The 21,035-nt window shown below is 48.3% G+C and overlaps 9 non-coding genes and 1 pseudogene across 9 annotated transcripts; all 10 read right to left on the reverse strand.

Moving 5' to 3' along the window:
• Positions 1–1,631: 1,631 nt before the first annotated feature.
• On the reverse strand, positions 1,632–1,795 carry LOC140390733 (U1 spliceosomal RNA). The gene has a single exon (XR_011934791.1). It is a non-coding gene; the product is annotated as a U1 spliceosomal RNA (small nuclear RNA).
• Positions 1,796–3,698: 1,903 nt separating this feature from the next.
• On the reverse strand, positions 3,699–3,862 carry LOC140390842 (U1 spliceosomal RNA). The gene has a single exon (XR_011934898.1). It is a non-coding gene; the product is annotated as a U1 spliceosomal RNA (small nuclear RNA).
• Positions 3,863–5,798: 1,936 nt separating this feature from the next.
• On the reverse strand, positions 5,799–5,962 carry LOC140390628 (U1 spliceosomal RNA). Its single transcript, XR_011934688.1, has one exon. It is a non-coding gene; the product is annotated as a U1 spliceosomal RNA (small nuclear RNA).
• A 1,922-nt stretch (positions 5,963–7,884) lies between these two features.
• Positions 7,885–8,048, reverse strand: LOC140390780 (U1 spliceosomal RNA). Its single transcript, XR_011934837.1, has one exon. It is a non-coding gene; the product is annotated as a U1 spliceosomal RNA (small nuclear RNA).
• Positions 8,049–9,984: 1,936 nt separating this feature from the next.
• On the reverse strand, positions 9,985–10,148 carry LOC140390659 (U1 spliceosomal RNA). The gene has a single exon (XR_011934717.1). It is a non-coding gene; the product is annotated as a U1 spliceosomal RNA (small nuclear RNA).
• A 1,929-nt stretch (positions 10,149–12,077) lies between these two features.
• Positions 12,078–12,241, reverse strand: LOC140390640 (U1 spliceosomal RNA). Its single transcript, XR_011934699.1, has one exon. It is a non-coding gene; the product is annotated as a U1 spliceosomal RNA (small nuclear RNA).
• Positions 12,242–14,151: 1,910 nt separating this feature from the next.
• LOC140390884 (U1 spliceosomal RNA) lies at positions 14,152–14,309 on the reverse strand. The gene has a single exon (XR_011934935.1). It is a non-coding gene; the product is annotated as a U1 spliceosomal RNA (small nuclear RNA).
• Positions 14,310–16,245: 1,936 nt separating this feature from the next.
• LOC140390870 (U1 spliceosomal RNA) lies at positions 16,246–16,396 on the reverse strand (annotated as a pseudogene).
• A 1,922-nt stretch (positions 16,397–18,318) lies between these two features.
• LOC140390707 (U1 spliceosomal RNA) lies at positions 18,319–18,482 on the reverse strand. The gene has a single exon (XR_011934764.1). It is a non-coding gene; the product is annotated as a U1 spliceosomal RNA (small nuclear RNA).
• A 2,272-nt stretch (positions 18,483–20,754) lies between these two features.
• LOC140390671 (U1 spliceosomal RNA) lies at positions 20,755–20,918 on the reverse strand. Its single transcript, XR_011934729.1, has one exon. It is a non-coding gene; the product is annotated as a U1 spliceosomal RNA (small nuclear RNA).
• Positions 20,919–21,035: the final 117 nt, after the last annotated feature.

Raw genomic sequence — 21,035 nt, forward strand, 5'->3', positions numbered from 1 at the left:
CCATCTTTGTTCAGCAAGGAAACAATTAACTTTTCTGACACGGAAATAGAAAGATTGATGAGGAGGTTTTTGGAGTCACGAAGATATTGGTTGTTGTCTCTAGGAGAGGTTTTTTAGCGTCATGGGCAGTTTATTGAGAGGCATGTTTGCAGGTTTATTTGGGGGTGGAGTCAGGTTAATCTTCATGGGGACATGCTCCCCACCCCCATCCCCACGCACGCACCCCATCCCACATGCATCACCACACACTGTATTGTTTAAAAATAAATTTAGAGTACCCAATTCGTTTTATGTTCCAATTTATTGGCAATTTGATGTGGCCAATCCACCTAGCCTGTACATCTTTGGGTTGTGAGGGTGAGACCCACGCAAACACTGAGGAAAATGTGCAAACTCCTCATGGACAATGACCTGGGTCCTGGATCGAACTCTAGTCTTCGACGCCGTGAGGGAACAGTGCTAAGCACTGCGCCACCATGCCGCCCCTAAACAGACACACTACCCCGACACTCCTACACCCATCTTTTTTCTTTTAAATTTAGAGCACCCAATCATTTTGTTATTTTTTTAAATTAAGGGGCAATTTAGCATGGCCAATCCACCTAACCTGCACATCTTTGGGTTGTGGGGGTGAAACCCACGCAGACACGGCGAGAATGTGCAAACTCCACACGGACAGTGACCCTGGGCCAGGATTCAAACCCGGGTCCTCAGCGCCGTTGTCCCAGTGCTAACCACTGCACCATGTGCCATTTTCGCACACACCCATCTGACACGCACAGACCCAGCACACCAGCCCCCCACGAAAAACACACGCACACTCATTCTTGATACTCACAATCACCCCAACGCACACACACACCTCTGACACACACACACCCGACACAGAGTTAACATTTCCTCAACGGGGATAGAAAGAAATTGATGAGGAGGATTTGCGAGTCACATAAATGTTGATTGTAATAATAACAATGATTATCGTCACAAGTAGGCTTACATTAACACTGCAATGAAGTGACTGTGAAAAACAACTAGTCGCCAAAATCCGGCGCCTGTTCGGGTACAGAGCGGGAGAATTGAGAATGTCCAAATTACCTATCAGCATGCCTTTGGGGACTTGTGGGAGCAACCGGAGGAAAGCCACGCAGAGAATGTGCAGAGTCCACAGAGCCGGGAATGGGACCTGGGATCGTGGAGCTGTGAAGCAACAGCAGGGCAGCAGGGTAGCAGAAGTGGATAGCACGGTGGCTTCACAGCGCCACGGTGCCAGATTCGATTCGCTGCTGGGTCACTGTCTGTGCGGAGTCTGCGTGGGTTTCCTCCAGGTGCTGCGGTGTCCTTCCACAGTGCAAAGAGGTGCTGGTTATGTGGACTGGCTATGCTAAACTGCCCTCTTTGTCGAAAAAAGTTTAGGAGAGGTTAATGGGTTAAGGGGATAGGATAGAAGTGAGGGCTGAAGTGAGACGGTGCAGACTGGATGGGCTGAACGGCCTCATTCTGCACTGTATGCTCTGTGCTAACCACTGTGTTACTATGCTCTCCTGTTGTTGGCTCCGGGAGAGGTTTTTAGAGCGATCTTTCCAACATGTTGCTCGACCAGAAAAGGATCAATCTATTTTAGTTCCGTAAATCAGGGGAGAGCGCGAACGCAGTCCCCCACTACCACAAATTTTGCAGTCGAGTATCCCGCATTTGGGGACATCGCAGGCGTCAGCACACCCGAAGTGCAATGGGCTAGCCTCGTCCTGGGCGAACCACCTTGTTGATCATGGTTTCACCCTTGCCAGGTAAGTATGCTTTAAAACAGTACACCCTCCCAGTCCACACCACACATCACATCTTTCACTCACACTTACTGCATTTACACGGCCAAACTGTCACTTTACTTCCAATTATCTCTACCGAATTAGACTAGTTCTGTTGTATGATTTTGACAAATTGTCGAATATACCTCTCTATAAGAAACACATTGCCTAAAACGTCCGCTATGCTATTTGCATATTGGCCTGAAAAGGAAGTGAACCGCCCCTTATCTACCTATCAGTCAAACGATGGACCGTTTTCCGGAATGAAGACTATCTCTCTCAAAACTTTGTCTGTCCATCTTTATTCAGCAAGGAAACAATTAACTTTTCTGACACAGAAATAGAAAGATTGATGAGGAGGTTTTTGGAGTCACGAAGATATTGGTTGTTGTCTTTAGGAGAGGTTTTTTAGCGTCATGAGCAGTTTATTGAGAGGCATGTTTGCAGGTTTATTTGGGGGCGGGGTCAGGTTAATCTTCATGGGGACATGCACCCCACCACCATCCCCACGCACGCACCCCATCCCACATGCATCACCACACACTCACACACTATATTGTTTAAACATAAATTTAGAGTACCCAATTCATTTTATGTTCCAATTTATTGGCAATTTGATGTGGCCAATCCACCTAGCCTGTACATCTTTGGGTTGTGAGGGTGAGACCCACGCAAACACTGAGGGAAATGTGCAAACTCCTCATGGACAATGACCCGGGGCCTGGATCGAACTCTGGTCTTCGACGCCGTGAGGGAACAGTGCTAAGCACTGCGCCACCATGCCGCCCCTAAACAGACACACTACCCCGACCCTCCTGCACCCATCTTTTTTCTTTTAAATTTAGAGCACCCAATCATTTTGTTATTTTTTTAAATTAAGGGACAATTTAGCATGGCCAATCCACCTAACCTGCACATCTTTGGGTTGTGGGGGTGAAACCCACGCAGACACGGCGAGAATGTGCAAACTCCACACGGACAGTGACCCTGGGCCAGGATTCAAACCCGGGTCCTCAGCGCCGTTGTCCCAGTGCTAACCACTGCACCATGTGCCACTTTCGCACACACCCATCTGACACGCACAGACCCAGCACACCAGCCCCCCACGAAAAAAACACAAACACTCATTCTAGATACTCACAATCACCCAACACACACACCCGACACTGAGTTAACATTTCTGCAACGGGGATAGAAAGAAATTGATGAGGAGGATTTGAGAGTCACAAAGATGTTGATTGTAATAAAAACAATGATTATCGTCACAAGTAGGCTTACATTAACACTGCAATGAAGTTACTGTGAAAAACAACTAGTCGCCACAATCCGGCGCCTGTTCGGGTACAGAGCGGGAGAATTGAGAATGTCCAAATTACCTATCAGCATGCCTTTGGGGACTTGTGGGAGCAACCGGAGGAGAGCCACGCAGACACGTGGAGAATGTGCAGAGTCCACAGAGCCGGGAATGGGACCTGGGATCGTGGAGCTGTGAAGCAACTGCAGGGCAGCACGGTAGCAGAAGTGGATAGCACCGTGGCTTCACAGCACCAGGGTGCCAGATTCGATTCGACGCTGGGTCACTGTCTGTGCGGAGTCTGCGTGGGTGTCCTCCCACAGTGCAAAGAAGTGCAGGTTATGTGGACTGGCCATGCTAAACTGCCCTCATTGTCGAAAAAAGTTTAGGAGAGGTTAATGGGATAGGATAGAAGTGAGGGCTGAAGTGGGTCGGTGCAGACTGGATGGGCTGAACGGCCTCATTCTGAACTGCATGTTCTATGCTAACCACTGTGTTACCATGCTACCCTGTTGTTGGCTCCTGGAGAGGTTTTTAGGGCGATGCTTCCAACAGGTTGATCGATGTGAAAAGGATCAATCTATTTTTGTTTCGTAAATCAGGGGAGAGCGCGAACGCAGTCCCCCACTACCACAAATTTTGCAGTCGAGTATCCCGCATTTGGGGACATCGCAGGCGTCAGCACACCCGAAGTGCAATGGGCTAGCCTCGTCCTGGGCGAACCACCTTTTTGATCATGGTTTCACCCCTGCCAGGTAAGTATGCTTAAAAACAGTACACCCTCCCAGTCCACACCACACATCACATCTTTCACTCACACTTACTGCATTTACACGGCCAAACTGTCACTTTACTTACAATTATCTCTACCGAATTAGACTAGTTCTGTTGTATGATTTTGACAAATTGTCGAACATACCTCTCTATAAGAAACACATTGCCTAAAACGTCCGCTATGCTATTTGCATATTGGCCTTAAAAGGAAGTGAACCGCCCCTTATCTACCTGTCAGTCAAACGATGGACCGTTTTCCGGAATGAAGACTTTCTCTCTCAAAACTTTGTCTGTCCATCTTTGTTCAGCAAGGAAACAATTAACTTTTCTGACACGGAAATAGAAAGATTGATGAGGAGGTTTTTTGAGTCACGAAGATATTGGTTGTTGTCTCTAGGAGAGGTTTTTTAGCGTCATGGGCAGTTTATTGAGAGGCATGTTTGCAGGTTTATTTGGGGGTGGAGTCAGGTTAATCTTCATGGGGACATGCTCCCCACCCCCATCCCCACGCACGCACCCCATCCCACATGCATCACCACACACTGTATTGTTTAAAAATAAATTTAGAGTACCCAATTCGTTTTATGTTCCAATTTATTGGCAATTTGATGTGGCCAATCCACCTAGCCTGTACATCTTTGGGTTGTGAGGGTGAGACCCACGCAAACACTGAGGAAAATGTGCAAACTCCTCATGGACAATGACCTGGGTCCTGGATCGAACTCTAGTCTTCGACGCCGTGAGGGAACAGTGCTAAGCACTGCGCCACCATGCCGCCCCTAAACAGACACACTACCCCGACACTCCTACACCCATCTTTTTTCTTTTAAATTTAGAGCACCCAATCATTTTGTTATTTTTTTAAATTAAGGGGCAATTTAGCATGGCCAATCCACCTAACCTGCACATCTTTGGGTTGTGGGGGTGAAACCCACGCAGACACGGCGAGAATGTGCAAACTCCACACGGACAGTGACCCTGGGCCAGGATTCAAACCCGGGTCCTCAGCGCCGTTGTCCCAGTGCTAACCACTGCACCATGTGCCATTTTCGCACACACCCATCTGACACGCACAGACCCAGCACACCAGCCCCCCACGAAAAACACACGCACACTCATTCTTGATACTCACAATCACCCCAACGCACACACACACCTCTGACACACACACACCCGACACAGAGTTAACATTTCCTCAACGGGGATAGAAAGAAATTGATGAGGAGGATTTGCGAGTCACATAAATGTTGATTGTAATAATAACAATGATTATCGTCACAAGTAGGCTTACATTAACACTGCAATGTAGTTACTGTGAAAAACAACTAGTCGCCACAATCCGGCGCCTGTTCGGGTACAGAGCGGGAGAATTGAGAATGTCCAAATTACCTATCAGCATGCCTTTGGGGACTTGTGGGAGCAACCGGAGGAAAGCCACGCAGAGAATGTGCAGAGTCCACAGAGCCGGGAATGGGACCTGGGATCGTGGAGCTGTGAAGCAACAGCAGGGCAGCAGGGTAGCAGAAGTGGATAGCACGGTGGCTTCACAGCGCCACGGTGCCAGATTCGATTCGCTGCTGGGTCACTGTCTGTGCGGAGTCTGCGTGGGTTTCCTCCAGGTGCTGCGGTGTCCTTCCACAGTGCAAAGAGGTGCTGGTTATGTGGACTGGCTATGCTAAACTGCCCTCTTTGTCGAAAAAAGTTTAGGAGAGGTTAATGGGTTAAGGGGATAGGATAGAAGTGAGGGCTGAAGTGAGACGGTGCAGACTGGATGGGCTGAACGGCCTCATTCTGCACTGTATGCTCTGTGCTAACCACTGTGTTACCATGCTCTCCTGTTGTTGGCTCCGGGAGAGGTTTTTAGAGCGATCTTTCCAACATGTTGCTCGACCAGAAAAGGATCAATCTATTTTTGTTTCGTAAATCAGGGGAGAGCGCGAACGCAGTCCCCCACTACCACAAATTTTGCAGTCGAGTATCCCGCATTTGGGGACATCGCAGGCGTCAGCAAACCCGAAGTGCAATGGGCTAGCCTCGTCCTGGGCGAACCACCTTGTTGATCATGGTTTCACCCCTGCCAGGTAAGTATGCTTAAAAACAGTACACCCTCCCAGTCCACACCACACATCACATCTTTCACTCACACTTACTGCATTTACACGGCCAAACTGTCACTTTACTTACAATTATCTCTACCGAACTAGACTAGTTCTGTTGTATGATTTTGACAAATTGTCGAATATACCTCTCTATAAGAAACACATTGCCTAAAACGTCCGCTATGCTATTTGCATATTGGCCTGAAAAGGAAGTGAACCGCCCCTTATCGACCTATCAGTCAAACGATGGACCGTTTTCCGGAATGAAGACTATCTCTCTCAAAACTTTGTCTGTCCATCTTTATTCAGCAAGGAAACAATTAACTTTTCTGACACAGAAATAGAAAGATTGATGAGGAGGTTTTTGGAGTCACGAAGATATTGGTTGTTGTCTCTAGGAGAGGTTTTTTAGCGTCATGAGCAGTTTATTGAGAGGCATGTTTGCAGGTTTATTTGGGGGCGGGGTCAGGTTAATCTTCATGGGGACATGCTCCCCACCCCCATCCCCACGCACGCACCCCATCCCACATGCATCACCACACACTCACACACTATATTGTTTAAAAATAAATTTAGAGTACCCAATTCATTTTATGTTCCAATTTATTGGCAATTTGATGTGGCCAATCCACCTAGCCTGTACATCTTTGGGTTGTGAGGGTGAGACCCACGCAAACACTGAGGGAAATGTGCAAACTCCTCATGGACAATGACCCGGGGCCTGGATCGAACTCTGGTCTTCGATGCCGTGAGGGAACAGTGCTAAGCACTGCGCCACCATGCCGCCCCTAAACAGACACACTACCCCGACCCTCCTGCACCCATCTTTTTTCTTTTAAATTTAGAGCACCCAATCATTTTGTTATTTTTTTAAATTAAGGGGCAATTTAGCATGGCCAATCCACCTAACCTGCACATCTTTGGGTTGTGGGGGTGAAACCCACGCAGACACGGCGAGAATGTGCAAACTCCACACGGACAGTGACCCTGGGCCAGGTTTCAAACCCGGGTCCTCAGCGCCGTTGTCCCAGTGCTAACCACTGCACCATGTGCCACTTTCGCACACACCCATCTGACACGCACAGACCCAGCACACCAGCCCCCCACGAAAAACACACACACACTCATTCTTGATACTCACAATCACCCAACACACACACCCGACACTGAGTTAACATTTCTGCAACGGGGATAGAAAGAAATTGATGAGGAGGATTTGAGAGTCACAAAGATGTTGATTGTAATAAAAACAATGATTATCGTCACAAGTAGGCTTACATTAACACTGCAATGTAGTTACTGTGAAAAACAACTAGTCGCCACAATCCGGCGCCTGTTCGGGTACAGAGCGGGAGAATTGAGAATGTCCAAATTACCTATCAGCATGCCTTTGGGGACTTGTGGGAGCAACCGGAGGAAAGCCACGCAGACACGTGGAGAATGTGCAGAGTCCACAGAGCCGGGAATGGGACCTGGGATCGTGGAGCTGTGAAGCAACTGCAGGGCAGCACGGTAGCAGAAGTGGATAGCACCGTGGCTTCACAGCACCAGGGCGCCAGATTCGATTCGCCGCTGGGTCACTGTCTGTGCAGAGTCTGCGTGGGTTTCCTCCAGGTGCTGCGGTGTCCTCCCACCGCGCAAAGAAGTGCAGGATATGTGGACTGGCTATGCTAAACTGCCCTCATTGTCGAAAAAAGTTTAGGAGAGGTTAATGGGATAGGATAGAAGTGAGGGCTGAAGTGGGTCGGTGCAGACTGGATGGGCTGAACGGCCTCATTCTGAACTGCATGTTCTATGCTAACCACTGTGTTACCATGCTACCCTGTTGTTGGCTCCTGGAGAGGTTTTTAGGGCGATGCTTCCAACAGGTTGATCGATGTGAAAAGGATCAATCTATTTTTGTTTCGTAAATCAGGGGAGAGCGCGAACGCAGTCCCCCACTACCACAAATTTTGCAGTCGAGCATCCCGCATTTGGGGACATGGCAGGCGTCAGCACACCCGAAGTGCAATGGGCTAGCCTCGTCCTGGGCGAACCACCTTTTTGATCATGGTTTCACCCCTGCCAGGTAAGTATGCTTAAAAACACGACACACTCCCAGCCCACACCACACATCACATCTTTCACTCACACTTACTGCATTTACACGGCCAAACTGTCACTTTACTTACAATTATCTCTACCGAATTAGACTAGTTCTGTTGTATGATTTTGACAAATTGTCGAACATACCTCTCTATAAGAAACACATTGCCTAAAACGTCCGCTATGCTATTTGCATATTGGCCTTAAAAGGAAGTGAACCGCCCCTTATCTACCTGTCAGTCAAACGATGGACCGTTTTCCGGAATGAAGACTTTCTCTCTCAAAACTTTGTCTGTCCATCTTTGTTCAGCAAGGAAACAATTAACTTTTCTGACACGGAAATAGAAAGATTGATGAGGAGGTTTTTTGAGTCACGAAGATATTGGTTGTTGTCTCTAGGAGAGGTTTTTTAGCGTCATGGGCAGTTTATTGAGAGGCATGTTTGCAGGTTTATTTGGGGGTGGAGTCAGGTTAATCTTCATGGGGACATGCTCCCCACCCCCATCCCCACGCACGCACCCCATCCCACATGCATCACCACACACTGTATTGTTTAAAAATAAATTTAGAGTACCCAATTCGTTTTATGTTCCAATTTATTGGCAATTTGATGTGGCCAATCCACCTAGCCTGTACATCTTTGGGTTGTGAGGGTGAGACCCACGCAAACACTGAGGAAAATGTGCAAACTCCTCATGGACAATGACCTGGGTCCTGGATCGAACTCTAGTCTTCGACGCCGTGAGGGAACAGTGCTAAGCACTGCGCCACCATGCCGCCCCTAAACAGACACACTACCCCGACACTCCTACACCCATCTTTTTTCTTTTAAATTTAGAGCACCCAATCATTTTGTTATTTTTTTAAATTAAGGGGCAATTTAGCATGGCCAATCCACCTAACCTGCACATCTTTGGGTTGTGGGGGTGAAACCCACGCAGACACGGCGAGAATGTGCAAACTCCACACGGACAGTGACCCTGGGCCAGGATTCAAACCCGGGTCCTCAGCGCCGTTGTCCCAGTGCTAACCACTGCACCATGTGCCATTTTCGCACACACCCATCTGACACGCACAGACCCAGCACACCAGCCCTCCACGAAAAACACACGCACACTCATTCTTGATACTCACAATCACCCCAACGCACACACACACCTCTGACACTCACACACCCGACACAGAGTTAACATTTCCTCAACGGGGATAGAAAGAAATTGATGAGGAGGATTTGCGAGTCACATAAATGTTGATTGTAATAATAACAATGATTATCGTCACAAGTAGGCTTACATTAACACTGCAATGAAGTGACTGTGAAAAACAACTAGTCGCCAAAATCCGGCGCCTGTTCGGGTACAGAGCGGGAGAATTGAGAATGTCCAAATTACCTATCAGCATGCCTTTGGGGACTTGTGGGAGCAACCGGAGGAAAGCCACGCAGAGAATGTGCAGAGTCCACAGAGCCGGGAATGGGACCTGGGATCGTGGAGCTGTGAAGCAACAGCAGGGCAGCAGGGTAGCAGAAGTGGATAGCACGGTGGCTTCACAGCGCCACGGTGCCAGATTCGATTCGCTGCTGGGTCACTGTCTGTGCGGAGTCTGCGTGGGTTTCCTCCAGGTGCTGCTGTGTCCTCCCACAGTGCAAAGAGGTGCTGGTTATGTGGACTGGCTATGCTAAACTGCCCTCATTGTCGAAAAAAGTTTAGGAGAGGTTAATGGGTTAAGGGGATAGGATAGAAGTGAGGGCTGAAGTGAGACGGTGCAGACTGGATGGGCTGAACGGCCTCATTCTGCACTGTATGCTCTGTGCTAACCACTGTGTTACCATGCTCTCCTGTTGTTGGCTCCTGGAGAGGTTTTTAGAGCGATCTTTCCAACATGTTGCTCGACCAGAAAAGGATCAATCTATTTTAGTTCCGTAAATCAGGGGAGAGCGCGAACGCAGTCCCCCACTACCACAAATTTTGCAGTCGAGTTTCCCGCATTTGGGGACATCGCAGGCGTCAGCACACCCGAAGTGCAATGGGCTAGCCTCGTCCTGGGCGAACCACCTTGTTGATCATGGTTTCACCCCTGCCAGGTAAGTATGCTTAAAAACAGTACACCCTCCCAGTCCACACCACACATCACATCTTTCACTCACACTTACTGCATTTACACGGCCAAACTGTCACTTTACTTACAATTATCTCTACCGAATTAGACTAGTTCTGTTGTATGATTTTGACAAATTGTCGAACATACCTCTCTATAAGAAACACATTGCCTAAAACGTCCGCTATGCTATTTGCATATTGGCCTGAAAATGAAGTGAACCGCCCCTTTATCTACCTATCAGTCAAACGATGGACCGTTTTCCGGAATGAAGACTTTCTCTCTCAAAACTTTGTCTGTCCATCTTTGTTCAGCAAGGAAACAATTAACTTTTCTGACACGGAAATAGAAAGATTGATGAGGAGGTTTTTGGAGTCACGAAGATATTGGTTGTTGTCTCTAGGAGAGGTTTTTTAGCGTCATGAGCAGTTTATTGAGAGGCATGTTTGCAGGTTTATTTGGGGGTGGGGTCAGGTTAATCTTCATGGGGACATGCTCCCCACCCCCATCCCCACGCAAGCACCCCATCCCACATGCATCACCACACACTATATTGTTTAAAAATAAATTTAGAGTACCCAATTCATTTCATGTTCCAATTTATTGGCAATTTGATGTGGCCAATCCACCTAGCCTGTACATCTTTGGGTTGTGAGGGTGAGACCCACGCAAACACTGACGAAAATGTGCAAACTCCTCATGGACAATGACCTGGGTCCTGGATCGAACTCTAGTCTTCGACGCCGTGAGGGAACAGTGCTAAGCACTGCGCCACCATGCCGCCCCTAAACAGACACACTACCCCGACACTCCTACACCCATCTTTTTTCTTTTAAATTTAGAGCACCCAATCATTTTGTTATTTTTTTAAATTAAGGGGCAATTTAGCATGGCCAATCCACCTAACCTGCACATCTTTGGGTTGTGGGGGTGAAACCCACGCAGACACGGCGAGAATGTGCAAACTCCACACGGACAGTGACCCTGGGCCAGGATTCAAACCCGGGTCCTCAGCGCCGTTGTCCCAGTGCTAACCACTGCACCATGTGCCATTTTCGCACACACCCATCTGACACGCACAGACCCAGCACACCAGCCCCCCACGAAAAACACACGCACACTCATTCTTGATACTCACATTCACCCCAACGCACACACACACCTCTGACACACACACACCCGACACAGAGTTAACATTTCCTCAACGGGGATAGAAAGAAATTGATGAGGAGGATTTGCGAGTCACATAAATGTTGATTGTAATAATAACAATGATTATCGTCACAAGTAGGCTTACATTAACACTGCAATGAAGTGACTGTGAAAAACAACTAGTCGCCAAAATCCGGCGCCTGTTCGGGTACAGAGCGGGAGAATTGAGAATGTCCAAATTACCTATCAGCATGCCTTTGGGGACTTGTGGGAGCAACCGGAGGAAAGCCACGCAGAGAATGTGCAGAGTCCACAGAGCCGGGAATGGGACCTGGGATCGTGGAGCTGTGAAGCAACAGCAGGGCAGCAGAAGTGGATAGCACGGTGGCTTCACAGCGCCACGGTGCCAGATTCGATTCGCTGCTGGGTCACTGTCTGTGCGGAGTCTGCGTGGGTTTCCTCCAGGTGCTGCGGTGTCCTCCCACAGTGCAAAGAGGTGCTGGTTATGTGGACTGGCTATGCTAAACTGCCCTCATTGTCGAAAAAAGTTTAGGAGAGGTTAATGGGTTAAGGGGATAGGATAGAAGTGAGGGCTGAAGTGAGACGGTGCAGACTGGATGGGCTGAACGGCCTCATTCTGCACTGTATGCTCTGTGCTAACCACGGTGTTACCATGCTCTCCTGTTGTTGGCTCCGGGAGAGGTTTTTAGAGCGATCTTTCCAACATGTTGCTCGACCAGAAAAGGATCAATCTATTTTTGTTTCGTAAATCAGGGGAGAGCGCGAACGCAGTCCCCCACTACCACAAATTTTGCAGTCGAGTATCCCGCATTTGGGGACATCGCAGGCGTCAGCAAACCCGAAGTGCAATGGGCTAGCCTCGTCCTGGGCGAACCACCTTGTTGATCATGGTTTCACCCCTGCCAGGTAAGTATGCTTAAAAACAGTACACCCTCCCAGTCCACACCACACATCACATCTTTCACTCACACTTACTGCATTTACACGGCCAAACTGTCACTTTACTTACAATTATCTCTACCGAACTAGACTAGTTCTGTTGTATGATTTTGACAAATTGTCGAATATACCTCTCTATAAGAAACACATTGCCTAAAACGTCCGCTATGCTATTTGCATATTGGCCTGAAAAGGAAGTGAACCGCCCCTTATCGACCTATCAGTCAAACGATGGACCGTTTTCCGGAATGAAGACTATCTCTCTCAAAACTTTGTCTGTCCATCTTTATTCAGCAAGGAAACAATTAACTTTTCTGACACAGAAATAGAAAGATTGATGAGGAGGTTTTTGGAGTCACGAAGATATTGGTTGTTGTCTCTAGGAGAGGTTTTTTAGCGTCATGAGCAGTTTATTGAGAGGCATGTTTGCAGGTTTATTTGGGGGCGGGGTCAGGTTAATCTTCATGGGGACATGCTCCCCACCCCCATCCCCACGCACGCACCCCATCCCACATGCATCACCACACACTCACACACTATATTGTTTAAAAATAAATTTAGAGTACCCAATTCATTTTATGTTCCAATTTATTGGCAATTTGATGTGGCCAATCCACCTAGCCTGTACATCTTTGGGTTGTGAGGGTGAGACCCACGCAAACACTGAGGGAAATGTGCAAACTCCTCATGGACAATGACCCGGGGCCTGGATCAAACTCTGGTCTTCGACGCCGTGAGGGAACAGTGCTAAGCACTGCGCCACCATGCCGCCCCTAAACAGACACACTACCCCGACCCTCCTGCACCCATCTTTTTTCTTTTAAATTTAGAGCACCCAATCATTTTGTTATTTTTTTAAATTAAGGGGCAATTTAGCATAGCCAATCCACCTAACCTGCACATCTTTGGGTTGTGGGGGTGAAACCCACGCAGACACGGCGAGAATGTGCAAACTCCACACGGACAGTGACCCTGGGCCAGGTTTCAAACCCGGGTCCTCAGCGCCGTTGTCCCAGTGCTAACCACTGCACCATGTGCCACTTTCGCACACACCCATCTGACACGCACAGACCCAGCACACCAGCCCCCCACGAAAAACACACACACACTCATTCTTGATACTCACAATCACCCAACACACACACCCGACACTGAGTTAACATTTCTGCAACGGGGATAGAAAGAAATTGATGAGGAGGATTTGAGAGTCACAAAGATGTTGATTGTAATAAAAACAATGATTATCGTCACAAGTAGGCTTACATTAACACTGCAATGTAGTTACTGTGAAAAACAACTAGTCGCCACAATCCGGCGCCTGTTCGGGTACAGAGCGGGAGAATTGAGAATGTCCAAATTACCTATCAGCATGCCTTTGGGGACTTGTGGGAGCAACCGGAGGAAAGCCACGCAGACACGTGGAGAATGTGCAGAGTCCACAGAGCCGGGAATGGGACCTGGGATCGTGGAGCTGTGAAGCAACTGCAGGGCAGCACGGTAGCAGAAGTGGATAGCACCGTGGCTTCACAGCACCAGGGCGCCAGATTCGATTCGCCGCTGGGTCACTGTCTGTGCGGAGTCTGCGTGGGTTTCCTCCAGGTGCTGCGGTGTCCTCCCACAGTGCAAAGAAGTGCAGGTTATGTGGACTGGCCATGCTAAACTGCCCTCATTGTCGAAAAAAGTTTAGGAGAGGTTAATGGGATAGGATAGAAGTGAGGGCTGAAGTGGGTCGGTGCAGACTGGATGGGCTGAACGGCCTCATTCTGAACTGCATGTTCTATGCTAACCACTGTGTTACCATGCTACCCTGTTGTTGGCTCCTGGAGAGGTTTTTAGGGCGATGCTTCCGATCTGAAAAGGATCAATCCATTTTTGTTTCGTAAATCAGGGGAGAGCGCGAACGCAGTCCCCCACTACCACAAATTTTGCAGTCGAGTATCCCGCATTTGGGGACATCGCCGGCGTCAGCACACCCGAAGTGCAATGGGCTAGCCTCGTCCTGGGCGAACCACCTTTTTGATCATGGTTTCACCAGGTAAGTATGCTTAAAAACAGTACACCCTCCCAGTCCACACCACACATCACATCTTTCACTCACACTTACTGCATTTACACGGCCAAACTGTCACTTTACTTACAATTATCTCTACCGAATTAGACTAGTTCTGTTGTATGATTTTGACAAATTGTCGAACATACCTCTCTATAAGAAACACATTGCCTAAAACGTCCGCTATGCTATTTGCATATTGGCCTTAAAAGGAAGTGAACAGCCCCTTATCTACCTGTCAGTCAAACGATGGACCGTTTTCCGGAATGAAGACTTTCTCTCTCAAAACTTTGTCTGTCCATCTTTGTTCAGCAAGGAAACAATTAACTTTTCTGACACGGAAATAGAAAGATTGATGAGGAGGTTTTTGGAGTCACGAAGATATTGGTTGTTGTCTCTAGGAGAGGTTTTTTAGCGTCATGAGCAGTTTATTGAGAGGCATGTTTGCAGGTTTATTTGGGGGTGGGGTCAGGTTAATCTTCATGGGGACATGCTCCCCACCCCCATCCCCACGCACGCACCCCATCCCACATGCATCACCACACACTATATTGTTTAAAAATAAATTTAGAGTACCCAATTCATTTTATGTTCCAATTTATTGGCAATTTGATGTGGCCAATCCACCTAGCCTGTACATCTTTGGGTTGTGAGGGTGAGACCCACGCAAACACTGAGGAAAATGTGCAAACTCCTCATGGACAATGACCTGGGTCCTGGATCGAACTCTAGTCTTCGACGCCGTGAGGGAACAGTGCTAAGCACTGCGCCACCATGCCGCCCCTAAACAGACACACTACCCCGACACTCCTACACCCATCTTTTTTCTTTTAAATTTAGAGCACCCAATCATTTTGTTATTTTTTTAAATTAAGGGGCAATTTAGCATGGCCAATCCACCTAACCTGCACATCTTTGGGTTGTGGGGGTGAAACCCACGCAGACACGGCGAGAATGTGCAAACTCCACACGGACAGTGACCCTGGGCCAGGATTCAAACCCGGGTCCTCAGCGCCGTTGTCCCAGTGCTAACCACTGCACCATGTGCCATTTTCGCACACACCCATCTGACACGCACAGACCCAGCACACCAGCCCCCCACGAAAAACACACGCACACTCATTCTTGATACTCACAATCACCCCAACGCACACACACACCTCTGACACACACACACCCGACACAGAGTTAACATTTCCTCAACGGGGATAGAAAGAAATTGATGAGGAGGATTTGCGAGTCACATAAATGTTGATTGTAATAATAACAATGATTATCGTCACAAGTAGGCTTACATTAACACTGCAATGAAGTGACTGTGAAAAACAACTAGTCGCCAAAATCCGGCGCCTGTTCGGGTACAGAGCGGGAGAATTGAGAATGTCCAAATTACCTATCAGCATGCCTTTGGGGACTTGTGGGAGCAACCGGAGGAAAGCCACGCAGAGAATGTGCAGAGTCCACAGAGCCGGGAATGGGACCTGGGATCGTGGAGCTGTGAAGCAACAGCAGGGCAGCAGGGTAGCAGAAGTGGATAGCACGGTGGCTTCACAGCGCCACGGTGCCAGATTCGATTCGCTGCTGGGTCACTGTCTGTGCGGAGTCTGCGTGGGTTTCCTCCAGGTGCTGCGGTGTCCTCCCACAGTGCAAAGAGGTGCTGGTTATGTGGACTGGCTATGCTAAACTGCCCTCATTGTCGAAAAAAGTTTAGGAGAGGTTAATGGGTTAAGGGGATAGGATAGAAGTGAGGGCAGAGGTGAGACGGTGCAGACTGGATGGGCTGAACGGCCTCATTCTGCACTGTATGTTCTGTGCTAACCACTGTGTTACCAAGCTCTCCTGTTGTTGGCTCCGGGAGATGTTTTTAGAGCGATCTTTCCAACATGTTGCTCGACCAGAAAAGGATCAATCTATTTTAGTTCCGTAAATCAGGGGAGAGCGCGAACGCAGTCCCCCACTACCACAAATTTTGCAGTCGAGTATCCCGCATTTGGGGACATCGCAGGCGTCAGCAATGGGCTAGCCTCGCCCTGGGCGAACCACCTTGTTGATCATGGTTTCACCCCTGCCAGGTAAGTATGCTTGAAAACAGTACACCCTCCCAGTCCACACCACACATCACATCTTTCACTCACACTTACTGCATTTACACGGCCAAACTGTCACTTTACTTACAATTATCTCTACCGAATTAGACTAGTTCTGTTGTATGATTTTGACAAATTGTCGAATATACCTCTCTATAAGAAACACATTGCCTAAAACGTCCGCTATGCTATTTGCATATTGGCCTGAAAAGGAAGTGAACCGCCCCTTATCTACCTATCAGTCAAACGATGGACCGTTTTCCGGAATGAAGACTATCTCTCTCAAAACTTTGTCTGTCCATCTTTATTCAGCAAGGAAACAATTAACTTTTCTGACACAGAAATAGAAAGATTGATGAGGAGGTTTTTGGAGTCACGAAGATATTGGTTGTTGTCTCTAGGAGAGGTTTTTTAGCGTCATGAGCAGTTTATTGAGAGGCATGTTTGCAGGTTTATTTGGGGGCGGGGTCAGGTTAATCTTCATGGGGACATGCTCCCCACCCCCATCCCCACGCACGCACCCCATCCCACATGCATCACCACACACTCACACACTATATTGTTTAAAAATAAATTTAGAGTACCCAATTCATTTTATGTTCCAATTTATTGGCAATTTGATGTGGCCAATCCACCTAGCCTGTACATCTTTGGGTTGTGAGGGTGAGACCCACGCAAACACTGAGGGAAATGTGCAAACTCCTCATGGACAATGACCCGGGGCCTGGATCGAACTCTGGTCTTCGACGCCGTGAGGGAACAGTGCTAAGCACTGCGCCACCATGCCACCCCTAAACAGACACACTACCCCGACCCTCCTGCACCCATCTTTTTTCTTTTAAATTTAGAGCACCCAATCATTTTGTTATTTTTTTAAATTAAGGGGCAATTTAGCATGGCCAATCCACCTAACCTGCACATCTTTGGGTTGTGGGGGTGAAACACACGCAGACACGGCGAGAATGTGCAAACTCCACACGGACAGTGACCCTGGGCCAGGATCCAAACCCGGGTCCTCAGCGCCGTTGTCCCAGTGCTAACCACTGCACCATGTGCCACTTTCGCACACACCCATCTGACACGCACAGACCCAGCACACCAGCCCCCCACGAAAAACACACACACACTCATTCTTGATACTCACAATCACCCAACACACACACCCGACACTGAGTTAACATTTCTGCAACGGGGATAGAAAGAAATTGATGAGGAGGATTTGAGAGTCACAAAGATGTTGATTGTAATAAAAACAATGATTATCGTCACAAGTAGGCTTACATTAACACTGCAATGAAGTGACTGTGAAAAACAACTAGTCGCCAAAATCCGGCGCCTGTTCGGGTACAGAGCGGGAGAATTGAGAATGTCCAAATTACCTATCAGCATGCCTTTGGGGACTTGTGGGAGCAACCGGAGGAAAGCCACGCAGACACGTGGAGAATGTGCAGAGTCCACAGAGCCGGGAATGGGACCTGGGATCGTGGAGCTGTGAAGCAACTGCAGGGCAGCACGGTAGCAGAAGTGGATAGCACCGTGGCTTCACAGCACCAGGGTGCCAGATTCGATTCGCCGCTGGGTCACTGTCTGTGCGGAGTCTGCGTGGGTTTCCTCCAGGTGCTGCGGTGTCCTCCCACAGTGCAAAGAAGTGCAGGTTATGTGGACTGGCCATGCTAAACTGCCCTCATTGTCGAAAAAAGTTTAGGAGAGGTTAATGGGATAGGATAGAAGTGAGGGCTGAAGTGGGTCGGTGCAGACTGGATGGGCTGAACGGCCTCATTCTGAACTGCATGTTCTATGCTAACCACTGTGTTACCATGCTACCCTGTTCTTGGTTCCTGGAGAGGTTTTCAGGGCGATGCTTCCAACAGGTTGCTCGATCTGAAAAGGATCAATCTATTTTTGTTTCGTAAATCAGGGGAGAGCGCGAACGCAGTCCCCCACTACCACAAATTTTGCAGTCGAGTATCCCACATTTGGGGACATCGCAGGCGTCAGCACACCCGAAGCGCAATGGGCTAGCCTCGTCCTGGGCGAACCACCTTTTTGATCATGGTTTCACCTCTGCCAGGTAAGTATGCTTAAAAGCAGTACACCCTCCCAGTCCACACCACACATCACATCTTTCACTCACACTTACTGCATTTACACGGCCAAACTGTCACTTTACTTACAATTATCTCTACCGAATTAGACTAGTTCTGTTGAATGATTTTGACAAATTGTCGAACATACCTCTCTATAAGAAACACATTGCCTAAAACGTCCGCTATGCTATTTACATATTGGCCTTAAAAGGAAGTGAACCGCCCCTTATCTACCTGTCAGTCAAACGATGGACCGTTTTCCGGAATGAAGACTTTCTCTCTCAAAACTTTGTCTGTCCATCTTTGTTCAGCAAGGAAACAATTAACTTTTCTGACACGGAAATAGAAAGATTGATGAGGAGGTTTTTGGAGTCACGAATATATTGGTTGTTGTCTCTAGGAGAGGTTTTTTAGCGTCATGGGCAGTTTATTGAGAGGCATGTTTGGAGGTTTATTTGGGGGTGGGGTCAGGTTATTCTTCATGGGGACATGCTCCCCACCCCCATCCCCACGCACGCACCCCATCCCACATGCATCACCACACACTCACACACTATATTGTTTAAAAATAAATTTAGAGTACCCAATTCATTTTATGTTCCAATTTATTGGCAATTTGATGTGGCCAATCCACCTAGCCTGTACATCTTTGGGTTGTGAGGGTGAGACCCACGCAAACACTGAGGAAAATGTGCAAACTCCTCATGGACAATGACCTGGGTCCTGGATCGAACTCTAGTCTTCGACGCCGTGAGGGAACAGTGCTAAGCACTGCGCCACCATGCCGCCCCTAAACAGACACACTACCCCGACACTCCTACACCCATCTTTTTTCTTTTAAATTTAGAGCACCCAATCATTTTGTTATTTTTTTAAATTAAGGGGCAATTTAGCATGGCCAATCCACCTAACCTGCACATCTTTGGGTTGTGGGGGTGAAACCCACGCAGACACGGCGAGAATGTGCAAACTCCACACGGACAGTGACCCTGGGCCAGGATTCAAACCCGGGTCCTCAGCGCCGTTGTCCCAGTGCTAACCACTGCACCATGTGCCATTTTCGCACACACCCATCTGACACGCACAGACCCAGCACACCAGCCCCCCACGAAAAACACACGCACACTCATTCTTGATAATCACAATCACCCCAACGCACACACACACCTCTGACACACACACACCCGACACAGAGTTAACATTTCCTCAACGGGGATAGAAAGAAATTGATGAGGAGGATTTGCGAGTCACATAAATGTTGATTGTAATAATAACAGTGATTATCGGCACAAGTAGGCTTACGTTAACACTGCAATGAAGTGACTGTGAAAAACATCTAGTCGCCAAAATCCGGCGCCTGTTCGGGTACAGAGCGGGAGAATTGAGAATGTCCAAATTACCTATCAGCATGCCTTTGGGGACTTGTGGGAGCAACCGGAGGAAAGCCACGCAGAGAATGTGCAGAGTCCACAGAGCCGGGAATGTGACCTGGGATCGTGGAGCTGTGAAGCAACAGCAGGGCAGCAGGGTAGCAGAAGTGGATAGCACGGTGGCTTCACAGCGCCACGGTGCCAGATTCGATTCGCTGCTGGGTCACTGTCTGTGCGGAGTCTGCGTGGGTTTCCTCCAGGTGCTGCGGTGTCCTCCCACAGTGCAAAGAGGTGCTGGTTATGTGGACTGGCTATGCTAAACTGCCCTCATTGTCGAAAAAAGTTTAGGAGAGGTTAATGGGTTAAGGGGATAGGATAGAAGTGAGTGCTGAAGTGAGACGGTGCAGACTGGATGGGCTGAACGGCCTCATTCTGCACTGTATGTTCTGTGCTAACCACTGTGTTACCATGCTCTCCTGTTGTTGGCTCCGGGAGAGGTTTTTAGAGCAATCTTTCCAACATGTTGCTCATTGTCGTCTCTAGGAGAGGTTTTTTAGCGTCATGGGCAGTTTATTGAGAGGCATGTTTGGAGGTTTATTTGGGGGTGGGGTCAGGTTATTCTTCATGGGGACATGCTCCCCACCCCTCATTGTCGAAAAAAGTTTAGGAGAGGTTAATGGGTTAAGGGGATAGGATAGAAGTGAGTGCTGAAGTGAGACGGTGCAGACTGGATGGGCTGGATGGGCTGAACGGCCTCATTCTGCACTGTATGTTCTGTGCTAACCACTGTGTTACCATGCTCTCCTGTTGTTGGCTCCGGGAGAGGTTTTTAGAGCAATCTTTCCAACATGTTGCTCGACCAGAAAAGGATCAATCTATTTTAGTTCCGTAAATCAGGGGAGAGCGCGAACGCAGTCCCCCACTACCACAAATTTTGCAGTCGAGTATCCCGCATTTGGGGACATCGCAGGCATCAGCACACCCGAAGTGCAATGGGCTAGCCTCGTCCTGGGCGAACCACCTTGTTGATCATGGTTTCACCCCTGCCAGGTAAGTATGCTTAAAAACAGTACACCCTCCCAGTCCACACCACACATCACATCTTTCACTCACACTTACTGCATTTACACGGCCAAACTGTCACTTTACTTACAATTATCTCTACCGAATTAGAC

This window comes from Scyliorhinus torazame, chromosome 14, assembly GCF_047496885.1.
Source record: "Scyliorhinus torazame isolate Kashiwa2021f chromosome 14, sScyTor2.1, whole genome shotgun sequence".
NCBI classification, from domain to species: domain Eukaryota; kingdom Metazoa; phylum Chordata; class Chondrichthyes; order Carcharhiniformes; family Scyliorhinidae; genus Scyliorhinus; species Scyliorhinus torazame.